General features: G+C 46.4%; 1 long non-coding RNA gene across 1 annotated transcript; it reads left to right on the top strand.

The window, feature by feature from the left end:
* The first annotated feature begins 576 nt into the window (after positions 1-576).
* On the top strand, positions 577-18,476 carry LOC134979900 (uncharacterized). The gene is made up of 4 exons (XR_010190301.1): positions 577-995; positions 11,362-11,581; positions 16,062-16,165; positions 16,250-18,476. It is a non-coding gene; the product is annotated as an uncharacterized LOC134979900 (long non-coding RNA).
* Positions 18,477-25,631: the final 7,155 nt, after the last annotated feature.

Genomic DNA, 25,631 nt, shown 5'->3' with positions numbered 1-25,631 from the left:
CTAGGTTGATAGCGTCTCTAGGTCGACATGTTATAGCTTGACAGGTCAAAAGGTTGACATGAGTTTTTCACTTTTTTTTCTTTTTTTTTACTTTTTCATACTTTACAATCCACGTGGACTACGATTGGGAACGGAATCTTGTGCCGAGCGCAGCAGGATCCTGAAGCATGGCGAGGAGACGGGGTGCACTAATTGGGGTTCCGGGTCACTGTACGGCAAAAACGGCACCAAAAAAGATTAAAAAACTCATGTTGACCTGAAGACCTAGACCATGTCGACCAAGAGACACTGTCGACCAATAGTAGTCGACCTTCAGTACCACACCCCCATTGCTGCACCACTTTTATCCCATTTATTTTAAATGGGCAATGCGTTGTTTGCATGGGTAGTACCTTAGTAAATCACATCTACATTCAGTGCAGGAACCTATGGATTACTCAGAAGTGCTGTACTCCTACTCCACAGCTGCTATACATGTACCCTTACGTGTCATGGGCCCCGGGCCCCAGGCAGGAGCCAGCTACACCATACATCCCTCCTGCAGCTATACACAGCCTGTGAGGTGTACAGCCTGCTCTCCCCAGTCCTAACCCCGGGCCCACGCTCTGCACAGGAAAAACACCAGTCGGGCAAGGCCTACGCTATTTCCGTAGTGACCCGCATGACGCAAGAGCGACACTTCCGCTCCATCGAGGTGGCGGTGCCGTAACCAGTGAGTGACAGTCTGAGCTCTGCGGCTGCGGAGGTCAGGAGCGCCGCACGCACTGACAGACTCCGGAGCAGAGCCGTGCGTAGCAGCGGCACATACAGCGTCCTCCCGGGAGATGGGGAGACCGTGTGACAGGGAGACCCCGGCGCGGCCGTGCAGCTGCGGGACGGGGTCGCGCCTGGATCGGTGCTGTCGCGATGTCGAACGCAGCAGAAGCCGGCTGTAGAGTGGGAGACGGAGCCTGAAACCCGGCCTGGCTGCTGTCACAGGACCGAATACGGGGCAGGTTAGTCTCCGAGCTCTCCCGCATTGCGGTCACTGCATTCTCCCCTGCCCTGTGTGGGCTACGTGCTCTGCACTGCGTATTACTCCGCATTGCCTGTCCTGTGTGTGCTCTGCACTGCATATCACCCCGCAATGCCTGTCCTGTGTGTGCTCTGCACTGCATATCCCCCCGCAATGCCTGTCCTGTGTGCGTGTGCTCTGCACTGCATATCCCCCCGCAATGCCTGTCCTGTGTGTGCGTGTGCTCTGCACTGCTTATCACCCCGCAATGCCTATCCTGTGTGTGTTCTGCACTGCATATCACCCCACAATGCCCGTCCTGTGTGTGTGCGCGCTGCACTGTATATCACCCCGCAATGCATGTCCTGTGTGCGCGCTGCACTGCATATCACCCCGCAATACCGGTCCTGTGTGTGTGCGCGCTGCACTGCATATCACCCCGCAATACCGGTCCTGTGTGTGTGTGCGCTGCACTGCATATCACCCCGCAATGCCGGTCCTGTGTGTGTGTGCGCTGCACTGCATATCACCCTGCAATGCCTGTCCTGTGTGTGTGCTTTGCACTGCATATCACCCCACAATGCCTGTCCTGTGTGTGTGCGCGCTGCACTGTATATCACCCCGCAATGCCGGTCCTGTGTGTGTGTGTGTGTGTGTGTGCGCGCTGCACTGTATATCACCCCGCAATGCATGTCCTCTGTGCGCGCTGCACTGCATATCACCCCGCAATACTGGTCCTGTGTGTGTGCGCGCTGCACTGCATATCACCCCGCAATACCGGTCCTGTGTGTGCTCTGCACTGCATATCACCCCACAATGCCTGTCCTGTGTGTGTGTGTGCGCTGCACTGCATATCACCCTGCAATGCCTGTCGTGTGTGTGTGTGTGTGTGTGTGTGTGTGTGTGTGTGTGTGTGTGTGTGTGTGTGCTTTGCACTGCATATCACCCCACAATGCCTGTCCTGTGCGTGTGCTCTGCACAGCATATCACCCCGCAATGCCTGTCCTGTGTGTGTGCTCTGCACTGCATATCCCCCCGCAATGCCTGTCCTGTGTGTGTGCTCTGCACGGCATATCCCCCCGCAATGCCTGTCCTGTGCGTGTGCTCTGCACTGCATATCACCCCGCAATGCCTGTCCTGTGTGTGTGTGTGCTCTGCACTGCATATCACCCCGCAATGCCGGTCCTGTGTGTGCGCGCACTGCACTGCATATCACCCCACAATGCCTGTCCTGTGTGTTTGTGCTCTGCACTGCATATCCCCCCACAATGCCTGTCCTGTGTGTGTGTGCTCTGCACTGCATATCCCCCCACAATGCCTGTCCTGTGTGTGTGTGCTCTGCACTGCATATCCCCCCGCAATGCCTGTCCTGTGTGTGTGCTCTGCACGACATATCCCCCCGCAATGCCTGTCCTGTGTGTGCGTGTGCTCTGCACTGCATATCACCCCGCAATGCCTGTCCTGTGTGTGTGTGTGCGCTGCACTGTATATCACCCCGCAATGCCTGTCCTGTGTGTGTGCTTTGCACTGCATATCACCCCACCATGCTGGTCCTGTGTGTGTGCGCGCTGCACTGCATATCACCCCGCAATGCCGGTCCTGTGTGTGCGCGCGCTGCACTGCATATCACCCCGCAATGCCGGTCCTGTGTGTGTGTGCTCTGCACTGCATATCGCATCACCCCGTGTTTCTTGTCCTGTGTGTTTGTGTACTGCATCTGCATATCACCCCACAGTGCCTGTCATGCGTGTGCTCTGCACTGCATATCAGCCCACAATGCCTGTCCTGTGGGTGCCCTCCGTGCTCTGCATTGTATATCACACCGCAGGTCCTGTCGTGTGCTCCGCGCTCGACACTGCTTATCACCCCACAGTGCAGGTTCCTACACGAAGTTTGGTTGCCAGGCTGTGCATGGGGGCAGTGTCTGACTGGGGCATGAAGGGCGCACTGGGGGAATTAGAGAGTGAATGGGCTGGAACCTGATCCCTAGAGGAAGGTTGTGGGGCCCATCGGGGGTTTTCACCAATGTCCCTGTGGGTCAGTCCAGCCTGCCCTAGGGTCATACAATGTGAAAATGGGGCAACCGATCTGTTCCCCGGCTGCATAACCCTTTACTCACCGTCCCCGCAGCCCCCTGGCCGAGTGATGCCTTCACCCTCCGTGCTGCCCCCAGTCTGAACAATGTGCAGAGATAGACAATCCTGCCGTGCGCCCCTGTCATTATTGGCGCTGCTATAGTACAGTATCTTTTGAAAGCTACAGGTGATGTTGCCCATTCACCGCAGCAGAGACAGCGCTGGCCGCCAACTCCGGGCTGCGTGTGAGATACCGCGATGCTTGCGACATCTCGCTCATGCCCAGTGATCCAGTTCAGGGAGAGACATACAACCTGGGAATTTCCCTGCTCAGACCCGGGGTTTTTCACTTCAGCAAAATCCCAAGATTTTGCTGGAGACCCCCTTTCACACTACACCTGAGAGCAGGGAAATTCCCAGGTCGTTCCCTTTCACACATAAACCGGGTCTGCCCTGGCATTCTACATGCCAGGACTGCCAGGCTGCATACATGTCATACACACACATACATGTCACACTCATACACACTCGAGCAATTGCACACATGGGACGCTGCCCCCCCTCCCTGTGTAAAGGACGCGGTTCTTCCCCCCCCCCCCCCCCCCCCCGTGTAAGGGACGCTGCCCCCCCTCCCCCCCGTGTAAGGGACGCTGCCCCCCCTCCCCCCCGGTGTAAGGGACGCTGCCCCCCCTCTCCCCCGGTGTAAGGGACGCTGCCCCCCCCTCCCCCCCGGTGTAAGGGACGCTGCCCCCCCTCCCCCCCGTGTAAGGGACGCTGCCCCCCCCTCCCCCCCCGTGTAAGGGACGCTGCCCCCCCTCCCCCCCCGTGTAAGGGACGCTGCCCCCCCTCCCCCCCCGTGTAAGGGACGCTGCCCCCCCTCCCCCGTGTAAGGGACGCTGCCCCCCCTCTCCTGTGTAAGGGACGCTGCCCCCCCTCTCCCGTGTAAGGGACGCTGGCCCCCTCCAGGCAGCCGGCCCAGCCTATCAGAGTGTGACCTGGGAATAAAATCCCGGGTCGCACCATTCACACTATACCCTGCTTGTCTACCCGGGACAAAAGTCCCGGAAAATACCCTGTTTAAGATAGCAGGGGCGCGTTCCCGGGTTGGTGCCTTTCAGACATACAAAAATCCCGGTTTGTTGCGCGTTCATGTGCAGAAACCCGGAATTTTAAAGTATGTCTGAAAGGAGAATCCGTGCCTCGGCACAGAGTTTATGCGCTGTGGGGGGCCGGTTTGCCAGAGGTGGGAGTCTTCACTACCTCTCTCTCCGGCAGCTGAGATGTTCTTGCATATCGGTGCTAATGCTTCCCGCTTTGTCTTTGTAAAGAGGGGAAGTGATATATCGCCATGATATGTGCTGGTATGCTATATCTGGCTCATAGGGTGATGAGGAAATATACTGCAGTGGAGCCCTGCACACGTCTAATAATAATATTTTTTAATATAATGGCAGGCATGTTCTTCTGTGGTGGAGGAAGGGCTGGCTTGATGATTGGTACATATCTAAACTTTTACATTTGTTTTGTTTAGAATATATAGTTAAATAAAGATTTTTGCTTCTGTTATGCAGTGTCCTCGGGGGCCGGGGCTGTGTGTATACCCCCTTCAGATAATATAGCCTCAGATGGAATCGGACCATGTGAACTGCGACGGCAGGGAGTCAAGGGACACAAAGTGTAACCTCGTGACCTCACTTTGCTCGCCATGCTTCAGGCTGGGCGGCTTGCTTTGCTCACCACGGGTTATAAAGGGAATAGGTGTTGACGTGGATAGTAAACCTGCTAGCTCACTGACATTGCTCTTCCCCCTGCCGTCTTATTAAACGCTGTGGTTTAGGAATGAGAAGTTCAACAAACATGTTTGGGTGTCCACGTACTTTTAGCCGTGTAGTGTATAAACGCTCCTTTTATTTCATGTCTGTTATTCTGCTCCGAAATCCGCAGCCTTTTGTGTAAATGTGATGTGAAATACTGGATTTACTTGTTCAATAATTACTGCTGCTTTGGGTATAATGACTGCTGCACAGCAATGTTTATAAACCTTGTCCAAGTCCTGCGATGTTCTGTACTGTAGGCAGCTCTCTTTTTCGTTTTGATCGTGGTTATAGGCATAGGCGCTGCAGAACCCATGCGGCAGCTTACTGCATGTCTTATAGATATATCAGCATCAGCTGTGCAGTATGTCTGTGAATGATGTTGTTTACAGACAAATCGGGTATACACACCCACTGATCCACTCGTGATGTATGCTTGGTCGATATGACGTACGATATATCGACTAGTGTGTACCCAGTCATCTGTATTAAATTTAGAAGGGGACTGATTGGTGGAAGACCTTGCTTTGTGCATGGGTATTACTGTGTTCCTGCTGTCTCCTCCTGAAGCAAAGCATGTCTGACAGCTCAGGCATAAAACTCCTACCACCATAGGCCGATGTCTGATGCGTCTGCATGATAATGAGGTAACTGACACGCAGGGATTCCTGACCAGGAGGATGAGAAGATGTATTAAAATGCAGTCCTTGCAGTAGCTCCTGATTCATTTACATTTCTTCAAGGTGCCACCCCCAACTTGCACAGATTTGTCCTTGCAAGCCTCATGGCCCAAAAAATATTTGCTTGATTGTCATATGGGCGCTCGCATCTACATTTACAATGCATACTGAATATGTTAATGCAATAATTGCGGTAGGAATTATGTGGCTCTGTACGTTTCGGGAGTTGTTGGATAAACTTCAATAACAATCAACCACGTTAGAGGTTGGCTGACGCTGCCTGAGCTGCACCCAACCTCCCCCCACTGCTTTTACCAGCTTTGGATATGGAGAAAATCTGTTTTGCTTTCTTTCCACGTCTTTAACTCCATGCTATTCCATCAAAAAAAGGAAAAACAAAAACCTTTTCTATCCTTTTCAAATGACATTGCAGCTATCGGCGATCAACAATTGTGGGTTAATACATTTAGCTACCTGAGAAGAGACGCTAAAAATAAATACCGCCGGGAGATATGGTGCGACTCCGCCTTCCCTTTGGTGTCTTCCTGCCGTGGGGATTTTTTCGGTGTTCTGGCTTACGGTTCCCGATGAGTTTGGATAGTCCCCGCAACCCACATCTGTGAGTGCAGGCAAGAACAGGGTTGGCGCTCTGGGATGCCAACTGTCACTTCTGGGTAGCACATATTCTCCTGGAGATTCATCCTTTCTCCTCTTCTGCTGATCCTGATGCTCACGAATACCTCTGTGCTTTCTACCTTCTTCCTCTTCCGCTGATCCTGATGCTCAGGAATACCTCTATGCTTTCTACCTTCCTCCTCTTCCGCTGATCCTGATGCTCAGGAATACCTCTATGCTTTCTGCCTTCCTCCTCTTCCGCTGATCCTGATGCTCAGGAATACCTCTATGCTTTCTACCTTCCTCCTCTTCCGCTGATCCTGATGCTCAGGAATACCTCTATGCTTTCTACCTTCCTCCTCTTCCGCTGATCCCGATGCTCAGGAATACCTCTATGCTTTCTACCTTCCTCCTCTTCCGCTGATCCTGATGCTCAGGAATACCTCTGTGCTTTCTGCCTTCCTCCTCTTCCGCTGATCCTGATGCTCAGGAATACCTCTGTGCTTTCTGCCTTCCTCCTCTTCCGCTGATCCTGATGCTCAGGAATACCTCTGTGCTTTCTGCCTTCCTCCTCTTCCGCTGATCCTGATGCTCAGGAATACCTCTATGCTTTCTACCTTCCTCCTCTTCCGCTGATCCTGATGCTCAGGAATACCTCTATGCTTTCTGCCTTCCTCCTCTTCCGCTGATCCTGATGCTCAGGAATACCTCTATGCTTTCTACCTTCCTCCTCTTCCGCTGATCCTGATGCTCAGGAATACCTCTGTGCTTTCTGCCTTCCTCCTCTTCCGCTGATCCTGATGCTCAGGAATACCCCTGTGCTTTCTGCCTTCCTCCTCTTCCGCTGATCCTGATGCTCAGGAATACCTCTGTGCTTTCTGCCTTCCTCCTCTTCCGCTGATCCTGATGCTCAGGAATACCTCTGTGCTTTCTGCCTTCCTCCTCTTCCGCTGATCCTGATGCTCAGGAATACCTCTGTGCTTTCTGCCTTCCTCCTCTTCCGCTGATCCTGATGCTCAGGAATACCTCTGTACTTTCTGCCAGGAAGTAGTGTGCATGCTGAGAAGTTCTGCGCCACAGGGTGATTCGTTATTATAATTATTCATAGTACAGCTGGGAAGCCAGGTGAGTGACAGAGTAATCAGCAAAGGGTGGAACCAGTCTCCAATAGTAACGACACGGATAGCAGGCGTATGGCCACTGGAAGAGATGAACGGCTGTGAGCCAGAGGAATTCCAGGCTGAATGGCCACTGAGTAAGTGAAGGTATTCATTGAAGTGCCAGAGAAGGGGGCCGTGAGAACAGGAGGGATGAGAACCCTGCTCCTAGGAGCTTACAATCTAGGGGGAGCCTGGGAACCTTGGAGCATTGACCCACCGTCTTAAAAAGCCAAATGGAGGATAGATAAGGAGGATGCCGTTAAAATGCCGGCTGTCAGGATCCCACTGTTCAGGATCCCAACGCTGATATCCCGACAGCCGGCATTTTACCGGCAGCCAGAATCCCGGCCCCCACCCAGTATTCACACTCGGTTGGTAGGTCCACGCCACCAACCAAGTGGGAAAAGAACCTGTGGCAAGTGAAGTTCGCAACCGGGCCCGAAGCGTGGTACAAGGCAGGACTCACTGCTGGGGTTCCGGCAGGTGAGATTCTGCTGTCGCTATTCTGACCGCCGGCATCCTGTCTTCCGGGATTTTCTACCAGATCCATATAAGGATGTGCAAGAGAAAATAGTATTTATACAGAGCATTGAGTTTATGCTAAAATTGATTAATTTCATTTGTGAAAGGTCTTTGGATAGAATTTTCTTTCTCATCTGAAAGTTTGGCTGTAGCAGCAGTTGCCAGGAGAGCCCCGATGATTGCAGACCTACAGAACATGGTGGGAAAATGGGCACCATGGGCTAAATGTAATAGCTGCTGGAGGTGCGGGTATGCACGTGTTTGTAAAGCGGCAATCATTTACATGGCAAAACCTACCTGGATTTGCATGTAAATGATTGCTGCTTTAAAAATGCCTGTGGGCTTATTTTGTTTCTTAAATCCTAAACATAGTTTAAAAATAAATAAATAAATCACTGGGTGTTATTTGCCGCACTCCAGGATGGTGAGGTCTTTGGCTGTTAGGTGGGACCACACACTGTATAGGGAGCATAAGCCAGGATCAAAGTGATTGTTTATACCAACCTGTGTGGAATCCTGTGGGTCACAGCACTTGGCATTATGGACAAGGATACTATGCTACACTGGCCAATAGTAGTTATCAACCTGATCTCTCTATCACTGTTGAAGTCTACAATCATCCCTACCCCACAAGCTCGCTGCCTAGGTGTCATACTTGACTCAGAACTGTCCTTTGTTCCCCACATTCAATCTGTCTCAAAATCATGTTACATACATCTAAAAAACATCCAAAATACGACCATACCTTACACAAGACACTGCAAACACTCTAATCCATGCTCTCATTATCTCCCGCATTGATTATTGCAATAGTCTTCTTACTGGTCTTACTAAGAAGAGACTCTCACCACTACAATCCATTCTGAATGCAGCTGCGAGGCTAATCTTCCTTGCTAGACGTTCATTGTCTGCAGATCCACTATGTCAGTCCCTCCATTGGTTACCTGTATTTTACCATATTCAATATAAAATACTGTTACTTACACACAAGGCCATTAACCAAACTATACCAACATACATCACTTCGCTTATCACAAAATATCTCCCAACCGGACCACTTCACTCTTCACAAGATCTGCGTCTCTCATCCACACTCATTACTTACTTCCATGCACGATTACAGGACTTTCTTCGGGCTGCACCTACTCTGTGGAATGCCCTTCCACGTACAATAAGATTCTCCTCTAGAGAGTCTTCTTCAAACGTTCCCTGAAAACCCACCTATTCAGACAAGCTTATCAAATTCCAGAACCGCTCACATTACCTTCATAGCTTCATAGCTTCACTCTCCCTTCCTCCTAACGCTGGTTCATCACTGCTGTGATGTGATACCATGCAGGCCACCAAGAACCTTTACAATCTGGTGGACAACTATGCAATAAATAGCACCTATCCTTGTGTATCAATGCCTATTTCCCCATAGATGGTAAGCTTGCGAGCAGGGCCCTCCTACCTCTATGACTGTTTGTTTTTACCCAGTTTTGTCTTCTAATTGTGTCCAGTTGTAAAGCGCAACAGAATTTACTGCGCTATATAAGAAACTGTTAATAATAATAATATGCTCGCCACTAAAAATCAAGTAAAAGGTAGAATTGCACTGTGTATCCAGAGGAAATATTTTAGTTGAATTGGAGGCATTACAGCGCAGTCTATAGACTCCAGCAATGCAAGCAAAACGCCAGCGGCTGTAAAAATACTGTAGATAATTATGGTTTTGCTCCAAATTGTGAAGTGTAACGGATTATGCTGGCGCTATATTAGTAAAAGTTAATGAATATGTTTTGGAAACCAGAGCACCTTTATAAGGGATGAGGTCATGTGACCGGTGCTCGGGATCCTGAACATTCAAAATGCTAGCAGACGGATTGCCAACCCACAGCCTCTAGTACCACTCGTGGGTGTCCACGACACCCATAGGGGTCAATTCAATTCGGCAACTTATGAATAGCGCCGGGAATTAGCTCCTGACGCTATTCAATTCAGCTCCAGTTAAGTCGGCGATGTCCCGTTCTCGCCGACTAAACAGGTTGAATTGTCGGGAGAACGGGCATTCTCCGACTTAACTCCCCGGCGCGAGGCAGCACTTTTGTCAGGTTTCTTCTCTCATCCCTCGGGGATGAGAGAAGAATTCCTGACAATTGCGGGTAACTAGCAGCTGAATTGAATAGCGTCGGGAGCTAATTCCCTGCGCTATTCATAAATTGCCGAATTGAATTGACCCCATAGAGTGGGAATAGAAACTTGTGGCGAGTGCAGCGAGCTCGCAAGGGACTTCGTTGTGCGGCGCCCTCCCGGTATTCCGCCACCAGGATCGCGGGGTCTGTATGCTGACCTCCGGTATCCCGACTGCTGCTCTCCCAGCCCCAACACCTTTATAATAATAATTACCGGTATATTGTTTATTAAACCCATACAAACACAGGGAAGATTGGGACATGCAAACTCCACACAGTTCCTAGTTCTGTGAGGCACCCATATCATCCACTGTGCTACCCTGTACCCAGAATCCTCCATGCCAGGTGCTGACACATTGACATGAATTGGAAACGCTCCTTCCGTCAAGATTACACAGGCAGCATCTATCTTCACGGTTTCATTTCTACTCTGTGACCACAGAGCGAGTGTTCCAGCATTCCCTGAAGTCTGTTACCACGGAGCAATGGCAGTGCTATTGATTCATGCGCGTTTCAGAACACCATTGGCCACATGCCTAACATTGTTTAATGTCCATATGGCCATTTGTCTGCAGGAAATGCTCTTCCCCCTGTCTCCATCCTATTTACATTGCAATATAATTTATATCCTGGAACAACAAATGGTATTGGAAGTGTGTGGGGTTTTTTTGTTTGTTTTTTTACGTAGAACAAACCATCTTAAACCTTTGTGTGTGATTGATGTAAAAAGCGAGCATTCGTGTTGCCGCATAGCTGCCAGGCCGACAGCCAGATAGAATCACGGCAGATTGTTTACGATCAATTTTATCGTTCTGCAAGTGAAATCCTTATTCTCAGACTGGTTTTCGCACAGAAATTTTTACTGTCCTTTAAATCTTGCATCCAGCTCTGTTTTTTGCTCTGGGGATTTGTTAGGGAATGTGCCGGCAATAGATGTAATGAGGAAGCTTAAATGATTAAAAAATCATATTATTTAGGGCACTGCGGACGTCCCCGCTGCACTGAGATATTTTCGCCTGGATGCATCCTCATTCACGGCACACACTGGCCTAGAAGTGGAACACCGTGTTAGATTCTATTTTTAATTTTTAGGTAATATTTAACCAACGGATTGATAATTTGCGCTTACGTGATATTACAGGTTTGATACACTTGTGTCTTTGGCGTGTTTTCTGCTTCATGCAATTTAAATTGTGTACGATTATTCCTTGATGCTTTGGATGGGGTTTTTAAAACCATTTTATTTTTTCCTGGATGCTTTAGCGTACAAACATACTGCTGCTGACGGTTCTCACAGGAGCTAGACTGAATCTGTGTTTTCCTGCAGGCACTGGTTTATAAGGAGCTTCCCATCCACCCTATATAAGAAGCAGAACAGGACAAAGTGTACAGGAAGGACCGCAGAGCTCCGTATGCTGGTGGACCTGACGGTGATTGATCCTGCAGATGCTTTGCTGCAGCATTTTGAAGGTCAAGCAAGATCAGAGGACTCTTAAGACCACACGGCTCTCCAGTGATTATTCTAGACTGGGATCAGTACCATAATGGTAAAGGCTTTGGTAGAAATGTTTAACTGTTACGTCAAAAGGCATTTACAGTGCTTTTGGGTTTTATTTTTAACTTTGCTTAACCGTATATGGGGATTGTGTGATTCCTGCTGTTTGTTTGTTTGTTTGTTTGTTTATATGTGTGTATGTATGTATGTATGTATGTATGTATGTATATGTATATATATATATATATATATATATATATATATATAATATAAAATTTAGATTCTGTTTGCTGCATTTTGCGGCCTGTTTCTATACGTTCTTATCATTATCCAGCTAAAGCTGGGGATGTTGCGTGGGTTAATCTTAATTTAACGGTAGCCCTTCTTGGCCCACCACTTGTTACCCACCTGGGATATAGCATAAGGAGTAATTTTTTTTCTGACAGTCCATGTCTGATACATACAACGCTACAAATGAGTTTGCTCTGCTTTAATCATATACACCCCCTTTTTATTGTTTGGAAATGTATTGATCCTTGTCCGTAACTTGGGTTTCACAGAAACGTCTGACTTAGACTGTATGTAACCGATGCAGCAAACTAGATAGAGAACGGTAGTTATAAGACTGCCCCCTAGGGCTCTTCTATAGTCTGTGGTAAATAGAAACACCACTAACGAAGATGGACTGTTCTTGAAGAGAATACTGTAGGATTCTCGATCCTGTACTGCTATGGGCTTGGAGATATGGGACTAAAAGTGGCATCTTACTGGATGGCTGCTGCCCATGTTTAATGGCATGTGGGATAGGGGTGGTTTCCTGAGGGTTTATTCTAAATGTAACTGTCTCTTTCATAGCGTAACATGAAAAGCGTAGGCCTTTAAGGGAACAAGGAGCTATACAGAAGTTTGTTGTGCCAGCTAAGAATTGTTGTAAAGTAATGCATTTGTCTTTCAGTGATGATTGCAGAGCACTGAATACAGCAGAAAAATATTGTTTGTAGACGAGGAGACCAGGTTCTTTATGTAACTTGCTAGGAGAACATGTAAAGGGTTGACGGTTTTCTAGTAGAACTGCCTCTAAATAAGTAAGCTGGCTCCTCAGGGTGAGCCTTGGAATCCGGCTAGCTGTAACACTGGTTGCCAGTTATAGGGGTATATTCAATAAGAGTCGGAAAGACGGCAGTTTCTGACTGGAATAGGTCGGAAGGGGTTCTGACCTATTCAATACGGGCAAATTTTTTCCGACAAGTCGGGAAACCCGACTTGGAATGCTGTCGGAAAGCAGGTGGATTGGCGGAATACCAGCCAAATCCGACAGGTTTTGGCCCCCTTTCCGACAAACGCAATCTGACTTGAAAACAAGTCGGATTGAGGTGAGGAGATGGGGAGCGGTGCGGCAGACTACGGGGATTGGGGATGAGAGGTACCTTGACGGCCGTCTCCCGGCCAGGCACCTCTCTCCCTGCAGCGCCTCCCCCGCTGCCATAGACATCACCCCCGCTGCAAGCTCCGGTCGCCAATCTCAGCTGCCCTGCCGGCCGCCACACTGTTTTCCCCCGCCGGCCGCCACACTGTTCCTCCTGCCGGCTGCCGCTCACTGTTTCCCCCAACCCCCTCCCCCCGCTGCAGTTAGCGCACTCGGCAGCGGCGGCAGGACAAGACACAGGGAACGGCCAAATCCGACAGTCGGATTTGGCTGCTCTTTTAATAGGGGTTGTCGGGTCCATTCTGACAACTGCATGTCGGAATGGACCCGTCTCTTATTGAATATACCCCATAGTGTGGGACCTATTTATGGCAAAATTAGGATGTGTGTTGTAATCACGTAGGTCGATGGGTTCGGAGCTAAGCAGAAAGAGCAAGTAACTTTGCACATTAGCAAAACCATGTTACACTGCAGGTAGGCATATGTAAAATGTGCAGAGTGTGTTAGGCTGGGCAGACATTAGAGTGACAGCCAATCGTCCCGACGGTCCTGTGGAGATTGGCTGTACACAGTAGCTGATGTAATGAACGACATCTGGTTCCGTCCGTAGTTACACTGCACTGGATCGCATGCGATATCTTCTGGTTTGCCGTGCAGCCGACCAGAAGATCTTGCATGCGACCCGTGGAAACACGCAATCATGAGTACACATTAGGCAAAATGCGCAATTTGTCATCTATCTGATGGTAACAAAAATCTGGTAATGTATAGGAGCAAATGACGATCAACCATTTGCTCCCAAACGCTGAAAAATATCCAAAAAACGATTGTTCGGATAAACGGATTTGACCAATTTGTCTTAACGATCGTCTGTTTTCCAGTGTTTGGGAGCAAATGGTTTATTGTCATTTGCTCCCATACAGCACCAGATTTTTATATTGTATAGGGTGTGTCCTAGCTCAAATATAAATTAGTGTAAAAATAATGCTATCCAGCATTTGCGGGCTACATGCAAAATCAGGCAGTATTTACCCTGCATGCAAAATAATAGCTGTATTTCCATTCTTGCAGTGCAAAGTGACTTTCTTGTTTTGCTTCCAACTTGGAATCAGTATTGTAAAGGTGGGTACACACTAGGTGATGTGCTCTGTGAGCGACATCGCCTAGTGTTTCCCCTCCCGCGCCGCCTGACGGCGGGCATACACACGGACGTCTTGCCGCAGCCAGCCACAGCATGCAGCTTTGGAAGACCAGTCCAAATTGAGCTGCATGCACGGCCGAGACTGAGAGTCGTTAACGACCTGCGGGGCCGCGCATCGCTCGTCAATGGCTGCATATACACACTGGGCGATATAGTAAACTATCGCTCAGGAGCGGAATAATGAGCGATATAATTTAGTATATTGCTAAGTGTGTATGCACCTTTAATCTCATTGTGCTCTACTTTGCTGCCTAGAGGAATCATCTCCATTCTGTTGTTGATGGGGGTCATTCTGACCCGCTCGCTGCTGTTTATCGCAGCCTAGCGAACGGGTCTCTACTGCGCATGCGCCATAGTGCAGGGATGCGATCGCCTCTGCCTGATTGACAGGCAGAGGAGGTCGCTGGGCGGGAAGGGGCAGAACGGCGGCGTTTGGCTGCCGTTTCGTAGGCGTGGTCCGGCCAACGCAGGCGTGGCCAGACCGAACGGGGGGCGGGCCGCGGCGCCTGCGTGACGTCACACGCAGCCGCTGCGGCCAGCAGCAGCGACAAACGACTCCCGGCCAGCCGCAGGAGCTATGCTGGCCGGGAGTTACTGCTGAAATACAAAAGCTTTTGTATTTGTGCGGGGGAGGGCGGCACTGACATGCGGGGCAGACTAGCCCTGTGCTGGGCGTCCCCCCGCATGTCAGTGAAGATGATCGTAGCTGTGGTAAATTTAGCACAGCTACGATCATCTCGGAATAACCCCCGATATGCCGCCTTTAAGGATTACTTTGTATTAATAATGGAAAAGTGTGTTTGTGTTTCAGTAAAACCTTTTCTAAAATGCATTCCGTCAGATCAATGCTATGATCACTTGAATAGCGCCAATGTGTAAAATCTTTATCTTCTATTTTGAGGGTTTTTTTTGTCAAGACCTAGTAACTTAGCTCTTTCTGTCGTGTTTTCTGTGGATGTGACGGGAAAATATTGCTAGTTCTCCTAGCTGGATGTATTACACTTATCCTAAGTAACATGTCAAGCAGTCTGTTCATTGGTAGAGTTTACTCTCCGATTGTTTCTAGAAGTAAAATATCTGGTAACGGGCTGTGTGTAGGCTTCGTAACTTCATGGTCATTACAGTGTCAGAATCCTTTAGACGAGACCGTGGATGTTTGTGAGTTGTGATCTAGGCTGTTGGTCCACACTCTTGTGTAATGCGATTTCCACACAAAGTGCAGCTGGCTGTAGAGTCGTTTATTCCCCCCCCAGTATTTAGAAAGGAAACAAGCCATCCTCCTTTATACAGAGTAGTCTATTAGCCTATAATGTAGCCGTGCAGCTCCCAGGTAATCCATCATCCCAACACAAAGCTGTCTCTGCTCCTACCCACTGCAGAGGATCATGTTGGAAATGCAGATACGCCGGCTTTTGAAGGACTGGCTCCTTTGTGTTCAGGGATACAAAAGGAGTTTTGAGACAAATGAACTCGGCCGTGTCTATTGACTAAACCACGATGCTAAATTAATTCAAACAATGCGCAAAACAGGTCTGTATCTTCGTACGGCGCAATTAAATCGGATCCTCTCTCGTTCCAGCATTTTATATGATAACAACAAAGTTTTTTCGTTTTTTCTCTTAAATGTTACATGTTAGTCTGCATACAACGCATTAATGACTGAACTGTATTTCTAGATAAAAACAATGTTAGCAGAATAACATATTCAGACTGATGAACAATACCTGGGGGAAAAAAAAGAAGAGTAGGATGTGTAGCAATCTCTTTGGCTAGGAAGACCGGTTATCCTTTGTACAATGTATGCCGCAGATCTTTGTCTCTCCCCTCAATTTATACTTGTCAGTAGATGAACAGGCAACATTAATTATTATTTTTTTCTTTCTCTTTTTTTTTTTTTTTTTATAGGTCTGTCTGGTAGAAGAAGACTCTCTAAAGAACAAGATTACGTTTCTCAATGTGTAATGGCACCTTAGGAATATTTATACACGCTCAGATCGTCCATCCATTAGGTATGTCTTGGACACCTATACGGACACGTATTCAGTCACCGTGGAATGATATTGCTTGTTTAACAGTCCATTTGTTTCATGTAGAGTCTCCGCATTGCCGATTTTTGTCCTGGCGTCATCTCTTACAAGCAAGACTATTAACAGCGTTTGACTTGAGGTGCGAACATGAAAAGTGACAATGCCGTAAAGCTGACATTTGTGTAGCCGCGCCGCTACATGTGCTGCGGATGGTTTTAAATCTTTTGGAGTTATCCTTTTTTACTAGCTGCTCAAGAGTCATCGACAGCAAAATAGATGATCTGTAATGAAAGTGAATCTGTTTACGCCAGTTCTATGCTGTTTCTGTTATGAAAAGAGAGAATTATGAAAGGAACAGATGTATCCGAGTCCTTGTATAACCCACATCTCCGGAGGCTATCTTAAACCATCTGATCAAAGCTTGCGGGGTACTCTGTAGTATTGTCAAATTTTACTACAGTGCTCTTATATATACTGTAAGTACTTTTTTTTTTTTTCATGCACACTCAAAATAATTTTGAGTATTCATTAAATTGTGTAGTTACAACCTTGAAGTAGAGAAAAGTACGTGGATGTATTACCTGCATGGAAAGAAAAAAATCTATTATTAGTTCCACATGACATTTGGAAGATGCAGATAGCAAGTTAATGAAGCAAACTGGGATACGATTTGTTTACAGTATCCACTTTTTTGATATGGATCTGATAAAGGGGCCTATCCATAAAAAAGCAAAGCTTCAATTTCAGATAAATGTCTGAAAAATAGGATTGCGTGCGCTGGCTTCTCGTCAATAAATCTGTGGACTCCAGTTAAGGATGTAGACCTATATTTTTGTGTTTTTTTTTAAATAGAAACACATTATTTCTTTTTGTAGGAATATGAACAAGCCCTTCATTCTTTGCCAGAGAGCCCAAGTCTGACACACACTGGTTTGCAATAATTTTTGCTTCACTTCTCAGGTTTTGCACAACGTTTAGGGTGTTTTTTTTTTTTTCATTTAATTATACTTTACTGGCAAAGTCCCATTCTGGAACTATGCTCTGTATTTTAAAACCTAGGCCCTCCTCTCTCTTTTTTTTATTTTTTATTTCTTATCACTCCCCCCTATCCCCCCCCCCCAATCCGCAACAAAGTGAAGAATGATTAACAGGTGGGCATCATGTTTCTCTGCTGATGTATGTGGCCATCTGTGCTGGGACTCCGCCATTTGGAACTCTTACCCTCCAAATGCCAAGAATGTTAGAAAAAGCTATTTTATTTGTAAGAATTTGAGCAGTTAACGCATATAGACTTTGTCTTCTTTCTGGATAATGTTAGGAATGTCCAAGTTACTTCTTAGCACACGGGTCCTTCCATGTCCAAACAGATGGACAATTATTTGGATTCCATAGGTTTTGATATGGACCATGGGGAATACCCACATTTAGTTTAATCATTACTGGTGTTTTTGTTGTTGTTGTCATTTTTAAACTTCAGAAGGATGTGTAGAATAGAGCAGTGGTTCTCAAACTCGGTCCTCAGGACCCCACACGGTTCATGTTTTGCAGGTCACCTGTAGATTATTAAAATGTGATAGTTGGTGATGCACGCACTGTGCTGGGTGACATGGAAAACGTGAACCGTGTGGGGTCCTGAGGACCGAGTTTGAGAACCACTGGAATAGACTGATGAGGAACAGGATAAGTCCTAGACTGGACAAGGCCCACCTGAGCCTTAGACTAGGTTCTTGATGCCGGAGAGCGTTCCCACAGTCCATGCACAGGTTACACCGTGGTATTGGTGATGAGCGCTCACCAGCTGGACAACTCGGCCATAAGTTAACCTCCTGCTTGGGCTGTGGGACCACTGTGGCATCTTATGTCATCATGCGAATAATGCTCCTCTGTGAAGGTTACATCCCTTATGTTGGTTACACCTGCCACAGTCCTACCTTTTATTTGTTTGAGCGAGCACTAGAATTTAAATGGATTTGTTTGCACAACGGGGAAAAAATAATTGAAATCTGAAAACCTCTGCTTATGTGTGTTGCGCGGCTAAAATTCTCCAGAATAAACTCGGCTGGTATGACGCCAGATCGTGAACCAACCAAAGCAAAAACATTCACAAAGAGTGTCAAAGCATACACTTCAAGCTTAAAAATGTGTGTGTGTGTGTGTGTGTCACGTGCAGGCAGTGTCTGCACCACTTTGGGCAAAGCGTAATGGGGCGGTTCAGCGAAACGCGATGCCCCCCCATCTTCATGTCCCCCCATACATATTGTAGGCCAACATCAGGCATTTTCCTGTGCACCACTATGGGGTGGGGGTGGGGGGGGGGGGAGCCTTAGTAAAATGTTTGATGTTGGAGTGAAGTTGTGCCTGCGTTATCAATATTCCATCGCTGTACCATCAGATCACGTGATTCGCTCAACGAGACGCAATGGGGCTGATGCAGAAATGAACGTCTTGCATTGCTTCTCTTTAGTGAATTCGCTCTTGGAGAATGAGCGCACCCATATGCGACACTCTGTACTATTCCAAGCGTATTTACCCTTAGGGCTGCAGAGGAGGGATGGGGGGGTGTCATGGCCTTCTCACATAAGCGCAAATGTGGCCCAAACTGACCTTCACGTCAGGAGATATATATAGATAGATATATAGATATATATATCTATCTATCTATCTATGTATGTACTCTGCTTTGCCGGCGACTAGTAGTAACCCATGTATGTATGCTGCCTGTGTAGCGCCGTCCGTATCTCCAGATGTGGCAGCTGAACTTCACCATCGCTTAGGCGTAGTCCGCATCAGCCCCAGTATGTCCAGGTGCTTTGTTTGCTTTTTTTTTTTTTTTTTTGGGGGGGGGGGCCTTATTAATGCAGGGGGACTTTTAATTAACCTTATTAGTTAAATATGTAAAATAGCAAACATTAAACCCGAGAATTAATATAGTGTCAATGTTGGATAGTAATCGCATTATTAATCCTTTTTTTGTTTTTGTTCTATTCTTAACCTTTCTAGCGTACTGTTTTGATAATGGGAAATGTGCAATATTGTCGTATGTAATGTATATCTTACTACTTGTGGACAAAATGATGTTGTCTGAGAACAACAAGATCACCAATGTCTTCCATTTTGAGATGTGTATAGTTCCATAAAGCATTAGTGCTATGTAGCTAATTGTAGTGCCACGTTCCGGCCAATGCATGCAATAGGACTGTCCTTTACTGTGTAAGAGTGACTACGAAGTTATTCTGTATAGACTAAAACCATTCCTTCACAAGAGTGCAGAAATCCTTCATACGTGACACCGTAAAGAATAAATTAGCAGCGCTAATAAGTAACTAAAACCTGGTACCATGGAAAAGATATACGTTTTTAATATATTCAAATTAAAACACTAATTTAAAAAGGTACAAGATAAAATTGGGTCATGCTATCACATTTCTCATGAAGGAGCCTTGTAATGTCCCTTGCAATTATGCAGATTTCAATAAGCCTACACAGATGATATGACTTTTTTTTAGACCTTTCGGACAATATTAATGGACACTGTTCGTGTAGCTAACGTGACCACAATGAATTGCCGCTGGAGGAAGATCTGTAGCTTAATCCAATAAAGCTGGTTTGGAAATGAAGCTGTACTCTCTATTGTGCGGGGTCCAATCCAAGCAAAAGCTTTCAAAGGTGCTGATGAGCCAAATTGCTGGCAGTGTCCATGAATGGAGATGTCCTGTATGGTCAGTTGGTAAGGCAGGATGCAGTTGTAGGTATCTGCTGACAGGATAGCAAGGATTCCAAAAGGCTGACGCGTTTCGCTGCTATCTAGCAGCTTTATCAAAGGTCAAATACGTGACACCGTGGTCAGTATAAATGTCACACACACAAGACTCCTATCTGGATGTATAGTGTGACTTTAGCCGTAATCCTAACCGTTCTCTTCTGCAAGCTGTCCTGCATCCAATAATTCTGCAGTGATTCCCACCCATTGCGTAGGGATTTGTCTCATTCCGGTTTTTGCCACAATACAATCTGCAAGTTGCACAGGAATGTAGGACCGATGTTGGAAGTGTTCATCGTTGATTTAAAGTTTAGAGTATACGCTGGAAGCTCCCCCCTTCCTAGACGAATGCGTATATTTCTGTATATGAATACTTGTTGTCCGTACACAAAGAAGTTGGCCAGTAAAATTAAGATGGTCCCCAGTGTTGTTCTTTCTTCATCTATGGCATGCACCAGTTGTAGTACTGGTCATATTTGAGCATCAATGTTTTCGGGGTTCCGGATGATAGGTCGACAGTCAATAGGTCAACCCCATATGGTCGACACGCATGAGGTCTACAGGTACAAAAGTTCTACATGGTCAAAAGTTCGACAGTGCTTAAGATTGTCAACTTTCTGCTCATTTACAATCCAAGTGGACTACAATTGTGGCACCTCGCCCGAAACGTGGAGAGCCCCTTGCCCGAAGTGTGGCAAGCCCACAAGGGTACACGTTTCCACTAATTTGGCTTGCGTGTGGTTAAACATAAAAAAAAGACACAAAAAAACCTGTGTCGGCCATTGCTAAGTCGACCACTTGATTATGTTGACCTATTGTACCTGTCGACCTTTTTCATGTCGACTTACATGTCAGCCATATGGGTTTGACTGTTGACCTATTTGTGGTCGACCCATTGATCTGCGCCAACGTTTCTGGTGGCAAATCCTCCTGTGTATGTATAGACCCATATTTAAAAAAAAAAAAAAATTCTTAAATAATTAATAAAATCATGAATTAGTCAAAGAACCAAAATGCTGCTGTTTTATAAAGTAGATAGGACTAAAGTATGAAAAAAACAAAAAGCTTCCTAAAATATAATATCTAGTAACCAGCGGGTGAAAGGATTCTGCAGCTTGTGAAGGAATGTAACCTTGCATCCTTTTTTATAAGGAACCCGTTGAATAATGTGCACTATATACTGTAGTGGTGGGTTTCTCTTTGCAAGAAGTGCATGCGTATATTGTAATATAATCTGTATATATAGTAAGAAGTAAGAGTGCTTAGCAGACTATACGACACGGGTTTAAACAACACTGAGCTCTCAAGCAGTTGTTGAACTTTGCAGGTCTGCTGTTGGCTGGCAGGGGTCCGCGTGTGTTACAGTTGTGCAGCACTCACGACGGGCCCGATGTAAAATCTGCCTAGCCGCATCCTCCGGGTATTTGTCATTATAATCTACTCCAATGGAGGAAGCAATAAGAGCCGAGCTTTGCTTTCTGTAGCATAGGATATAAGATAAACATGAAATACCTCTGAAACTGGAATGCAAAATAGCACAGTGTTACTGTGGATGCAAACAAAGCCATACAATGCGTTTAGATGTTTTGTAGCAATAACCGTTTTGCATGCTGCAGTATAGAGCTGTGTGAAGTAGCGATCTGACACTTGTGTAGAATCTTTTTTTTTTTTTTTTTGAGAGCTGAAGTTTTTCTCAACAAAGTTTATTTTGTATCCTAAATACATTGACCTTGCTCTGAAATAAGAAAGGATCCGAGCAATAAGAAAGGATCCGAGCAATGCTGCTCCTGTATTTAAGCCTCCCCGACGCGCGTAGGATTATTTTTGTATGTAACTCTTAGTATCCTATACTGATATAAATGATGTATAAATAAGTGTTGTTTGCTCTTCCTGTTAGAAGAGGTAAATTAGGCATGATCACAAGCTTGAAATTAGAATTTTTTTTTTTTTTTCTTAAGTACTTGTGATTAAATGTGGTGGTAAGCAGGTTTATTTAGATCATATGGTATAATGAGGCACCACGGTCATTGCACCAAAATGGCTGTACCAGGTCTGGCAACATCCAAGTGGGGTCCCTGCAACTTCAGCTGCTAGTTTGGTCAATCTTGGGGCTCTGTGAACGGATTCTAGGCTTGGATACAGTGGCACTTCCTGTGCCCACATATATACCAGCCTGAATGTATCCGCTTCTTTTATCTTCCACAATGTAGGAGGGTGAGCGCTGGGTTTCGGTCACTTGCTCTAAGAAGTCTGCCATGGTCAGAAAAAAATAAATATATATATATATATATATATATATATATATATATATATATATATATATATATATATATATATATATATTGTGTGACATGAACCTACCTGCAATGTGCTAGAATACAGAATAGATACATGTTCCCGTGCCAACATATGCAGCAGTGCCACCCATGTTCAATTAGTCACTTTGTTCTTTAAAAAACGTCATCTCATTGTTATAGGACTAATAAATAGTAGACCCTATATACCCACAGGTCTTTCAAACTTGCTTGAGTATGTATGTGTCTGTGTGTGAGTATGTATGTATGTATGTATGTATGTATATCGATTTAAAACCTTTCCCCCAAATATCTTAAATGAATTTATAACTATAGGGGAGACATTCCAAGGCTTGGAGAGAGAATGTAGACAGGTTGCCATCCAATAGTTGGCCAATGACTGTGACATATTTGGTTCAACCTCATGCCCTTGATTCTGGTTGTGATTTTCATGATATCCGATATATTGCAATATTTCAATGTCAACCCTCTTATTTCCTTTTCAGACCAGTCGATAATAATCATGACGTAAAAGTACGTGTGTGTGTGTGTGTGTGTGTGTGTGTGTGTGTATGTGTATATATATAAGTATGTGTGTGTGTATGTGTGTGTGTGTGTGTATATATGTATATGTATGTATATGTGTATATATATATATATATATATATATATATATAATGCTTGTCTGATAATTCCAGCATAATCTGATAATTACAGCGTATAGTCTGCATGGGTTTCCCCAAATATGTTGTAGAAGGTTGTATTTGCTGTCGCACATAGGACATTATAATGAGGGCGGGGAAACTGGATCTTCTGCTATTATTGCCGTGATAGCTGGATGTGTAACTATAATAATAATAATGGACATGTAACTATATCATTAGTGTGTCTTCAAAGGGCAAGGGGGTACTCATTTATTAATGTGGCAACATTTCAGGGTATATACCGATGGTTCTACAAGAATACTACATTGTTGCCAAAATAAAGCCAAATGTATGCAAATTGCTGTATGCCGGACTACCTAATTTACTGAACACAGAATGAAAAATTGTAATTAAAATGTTGATGGGGTTTTTTTTTTATCATGTTTCTTGAAAACTCCAAATTGTGCATGCCCTCCCGTTCAGTGGTGCATGCCTACAGTGAAAGAAGTGTGATCACTCTCGCTAACCGTTACATATAGCAATAAAGTATTTTCTCTATCGTCCTAGTGGATGCTGGGGTTCCTGAAAGGACCATGGGGAATAGCGGCTCCGCAGGAGACAGGGCACAAAAAGTAAAGCTTTTTCCGATCAGGTGGTGTGCACTGGCTCCTCCCCCTATGACCCTCCTCCAGACTCCAGTTAGATTTTTGTGCCCGGCCGAGAAGGGTGCAATCTAGGTGGCTCTCCTAAAGAGCTGCTTAGAAAAAGTTTAGCTAGGTTTTTTATTTTACAGTGATTCCTGCTGGCAACAGGATCACTGCAGCGAGGGACTGAGGGGAGAAGGAGTCAACTCACCTGCGTGCAGGATGGATTGGTTTCTTGGCTACTGGACATCAAGCTCCAGAGGGACGATCACAGGTACAGCCTGGATGGTCACCGGAGCCACGCCGCCGGCCCCCTTGCAGATGCTGAAATCAGAAGAGGTCCAGAATCGGCGGCTGAAGACTCCTGCAGTCTTCTAAAGGTAGCACACAGCACTGCAGCTGTGCGCCATTTTCCTCTCAGCACACTTCACACGGCAGTCACTGAGGGTGCAGGGCGCTGGGAGGGGGGCGCCCTGGGAGGCAAATGAGTACCTATAAAGGCTAAAAATACCTCACATATAGCCCTAGAGGCTATATGGAGATATTTAACCCCTGCCTAATTTTTCTAAATAGCGGGAGACGAGCCCGCCGGAAAAGGGGCGGGGCCTATCTCCTCAGCACACGGCGCCATTTCCTCTCACAGCTCCGCTGGTCAGGACGGCTCCCAAGTCTCTCCCCTGCACTGCACTACAGAAACAGGGTAAAACAGAGAGGGGGGGGCACATTTATGGCGATATTTTGATATAACAAAGCAGCTATAAGGGAGCACTTATTATAAGGCTATCCCTGATATATATATAGCGCTTTTGGTGTGTGCTGGCAAACTCTCCCTCTGTCTCCCCAAAGGGCTAGTGGGTCCTGTCTTCGTTAGGAGCATTCCCTGTGTGTCTGCTGTGTGTCGGTACGTGTGTGTCGACATGTATGAGGACGATATTGGTGTGGAGGCGGAGCAATTGCCAAATATGAGGATGTCACCCCCTAGGGAGTCGACACCAGAATGGATGCCTTTATTTATGGAACTACGGGATAGTGTCAACACGCTAAAGCAGTCGTTTGACGACATGAGACGGCCGGACAATCAATTAGTGCCTGTCCAGGCGACTCAAACACCGTCAGGGGCTGTGAAACGCCCTTTGCCTCAGTCGGTCGACACAGACCCAGACACAGGCGATGACTCCAGTGGTGACGGTGACGAATCAACCGTATTTTCCAGTAGGGCCACACGTTATATGATTTTGGCAATGAAGGAGGCGTTACATTTAGCTGATACTACAGGTACCACTAAACAGGGTATTATGTGGGGTATGAAAAAACTACCTATAGTTTTTCCTGAATCAGAAGAACTAAATGACGTGTGTAATGAAGCGTGGGTTGCCCCTGATAAAAAGCTGATAATTTCAAAGAAATTATTGGCATTATACCCTTTCCCGCCAGAGGTTAGGGAGCGCTGGGAAACACCTCCTAGGGTGGACAAGGCGCTAACACGCTTATCTAAACAAGTGGCGTTACCCTCTCCTGAGACGGCCGCACTTAAAGATCCATCAGATAGGAGGATGGAAAATATCCAAAAAAGTATATACACACATGCAGGTGTTATACTACGACCAGCTGTAGCGACTGCCTGGATGGGCAGTGCGGGGGTAGTTTGGTCAGAGTCCCTGATTGAAAATATTGATACCCTGGACAGGGACAATATTTTACTGTCGTTAGAACAAATAAAGGATGCATTTCTTTATATGCGTGATGCACAGAGGGATATATGCACACTGGCATCACGGGTAAGTGCTATGTCCATTTCGGCCAGAAGAGCTTTATGGACGCGACAGTGGACAGGCGATGCGGATTCAAAACGGCATATGGAAGTTTTGCCGTATAAAGGGGAGGAGTTGTTTGGAGTCGGTCTATCAGATTTGGTGGCCACGGCTACAGCCGGGAAATCCACCTTTCTACCTCAAGTCACTCCCCAACAGAAAAAGGCACCGACTTTTCAACCGCAGCCCTTTCGTTCCTTTAAAAATAAGAGAGCAAAGGGCTATTCATATCTGCCACGAGGCAAAGGTCGAGGGAAGAGACAGCAACACGCAGCTCCTTCCCAGGATCAGAAGC

The sequence above is a fragment of the Pseudophryne corroboree genome, chromosome 12 (assembly GCF_028390025.1).
Source record: "Pseudophryne corroboree isolate aPseCor3 chromosome 12, aPseCor3.hap2, whole genome shotgun sequence".
Lineage (NCBI taxonomy): Eukaryota > Metazoa > Chordata > Amphibia > Anura > Myobatrachidae > Pseudophryne > Pseudophryne corroboree.
Note: the sequence above shows the minus strand (reverse complement) of the source record. Positions and strands in the feature narration are given on the sequence as shown.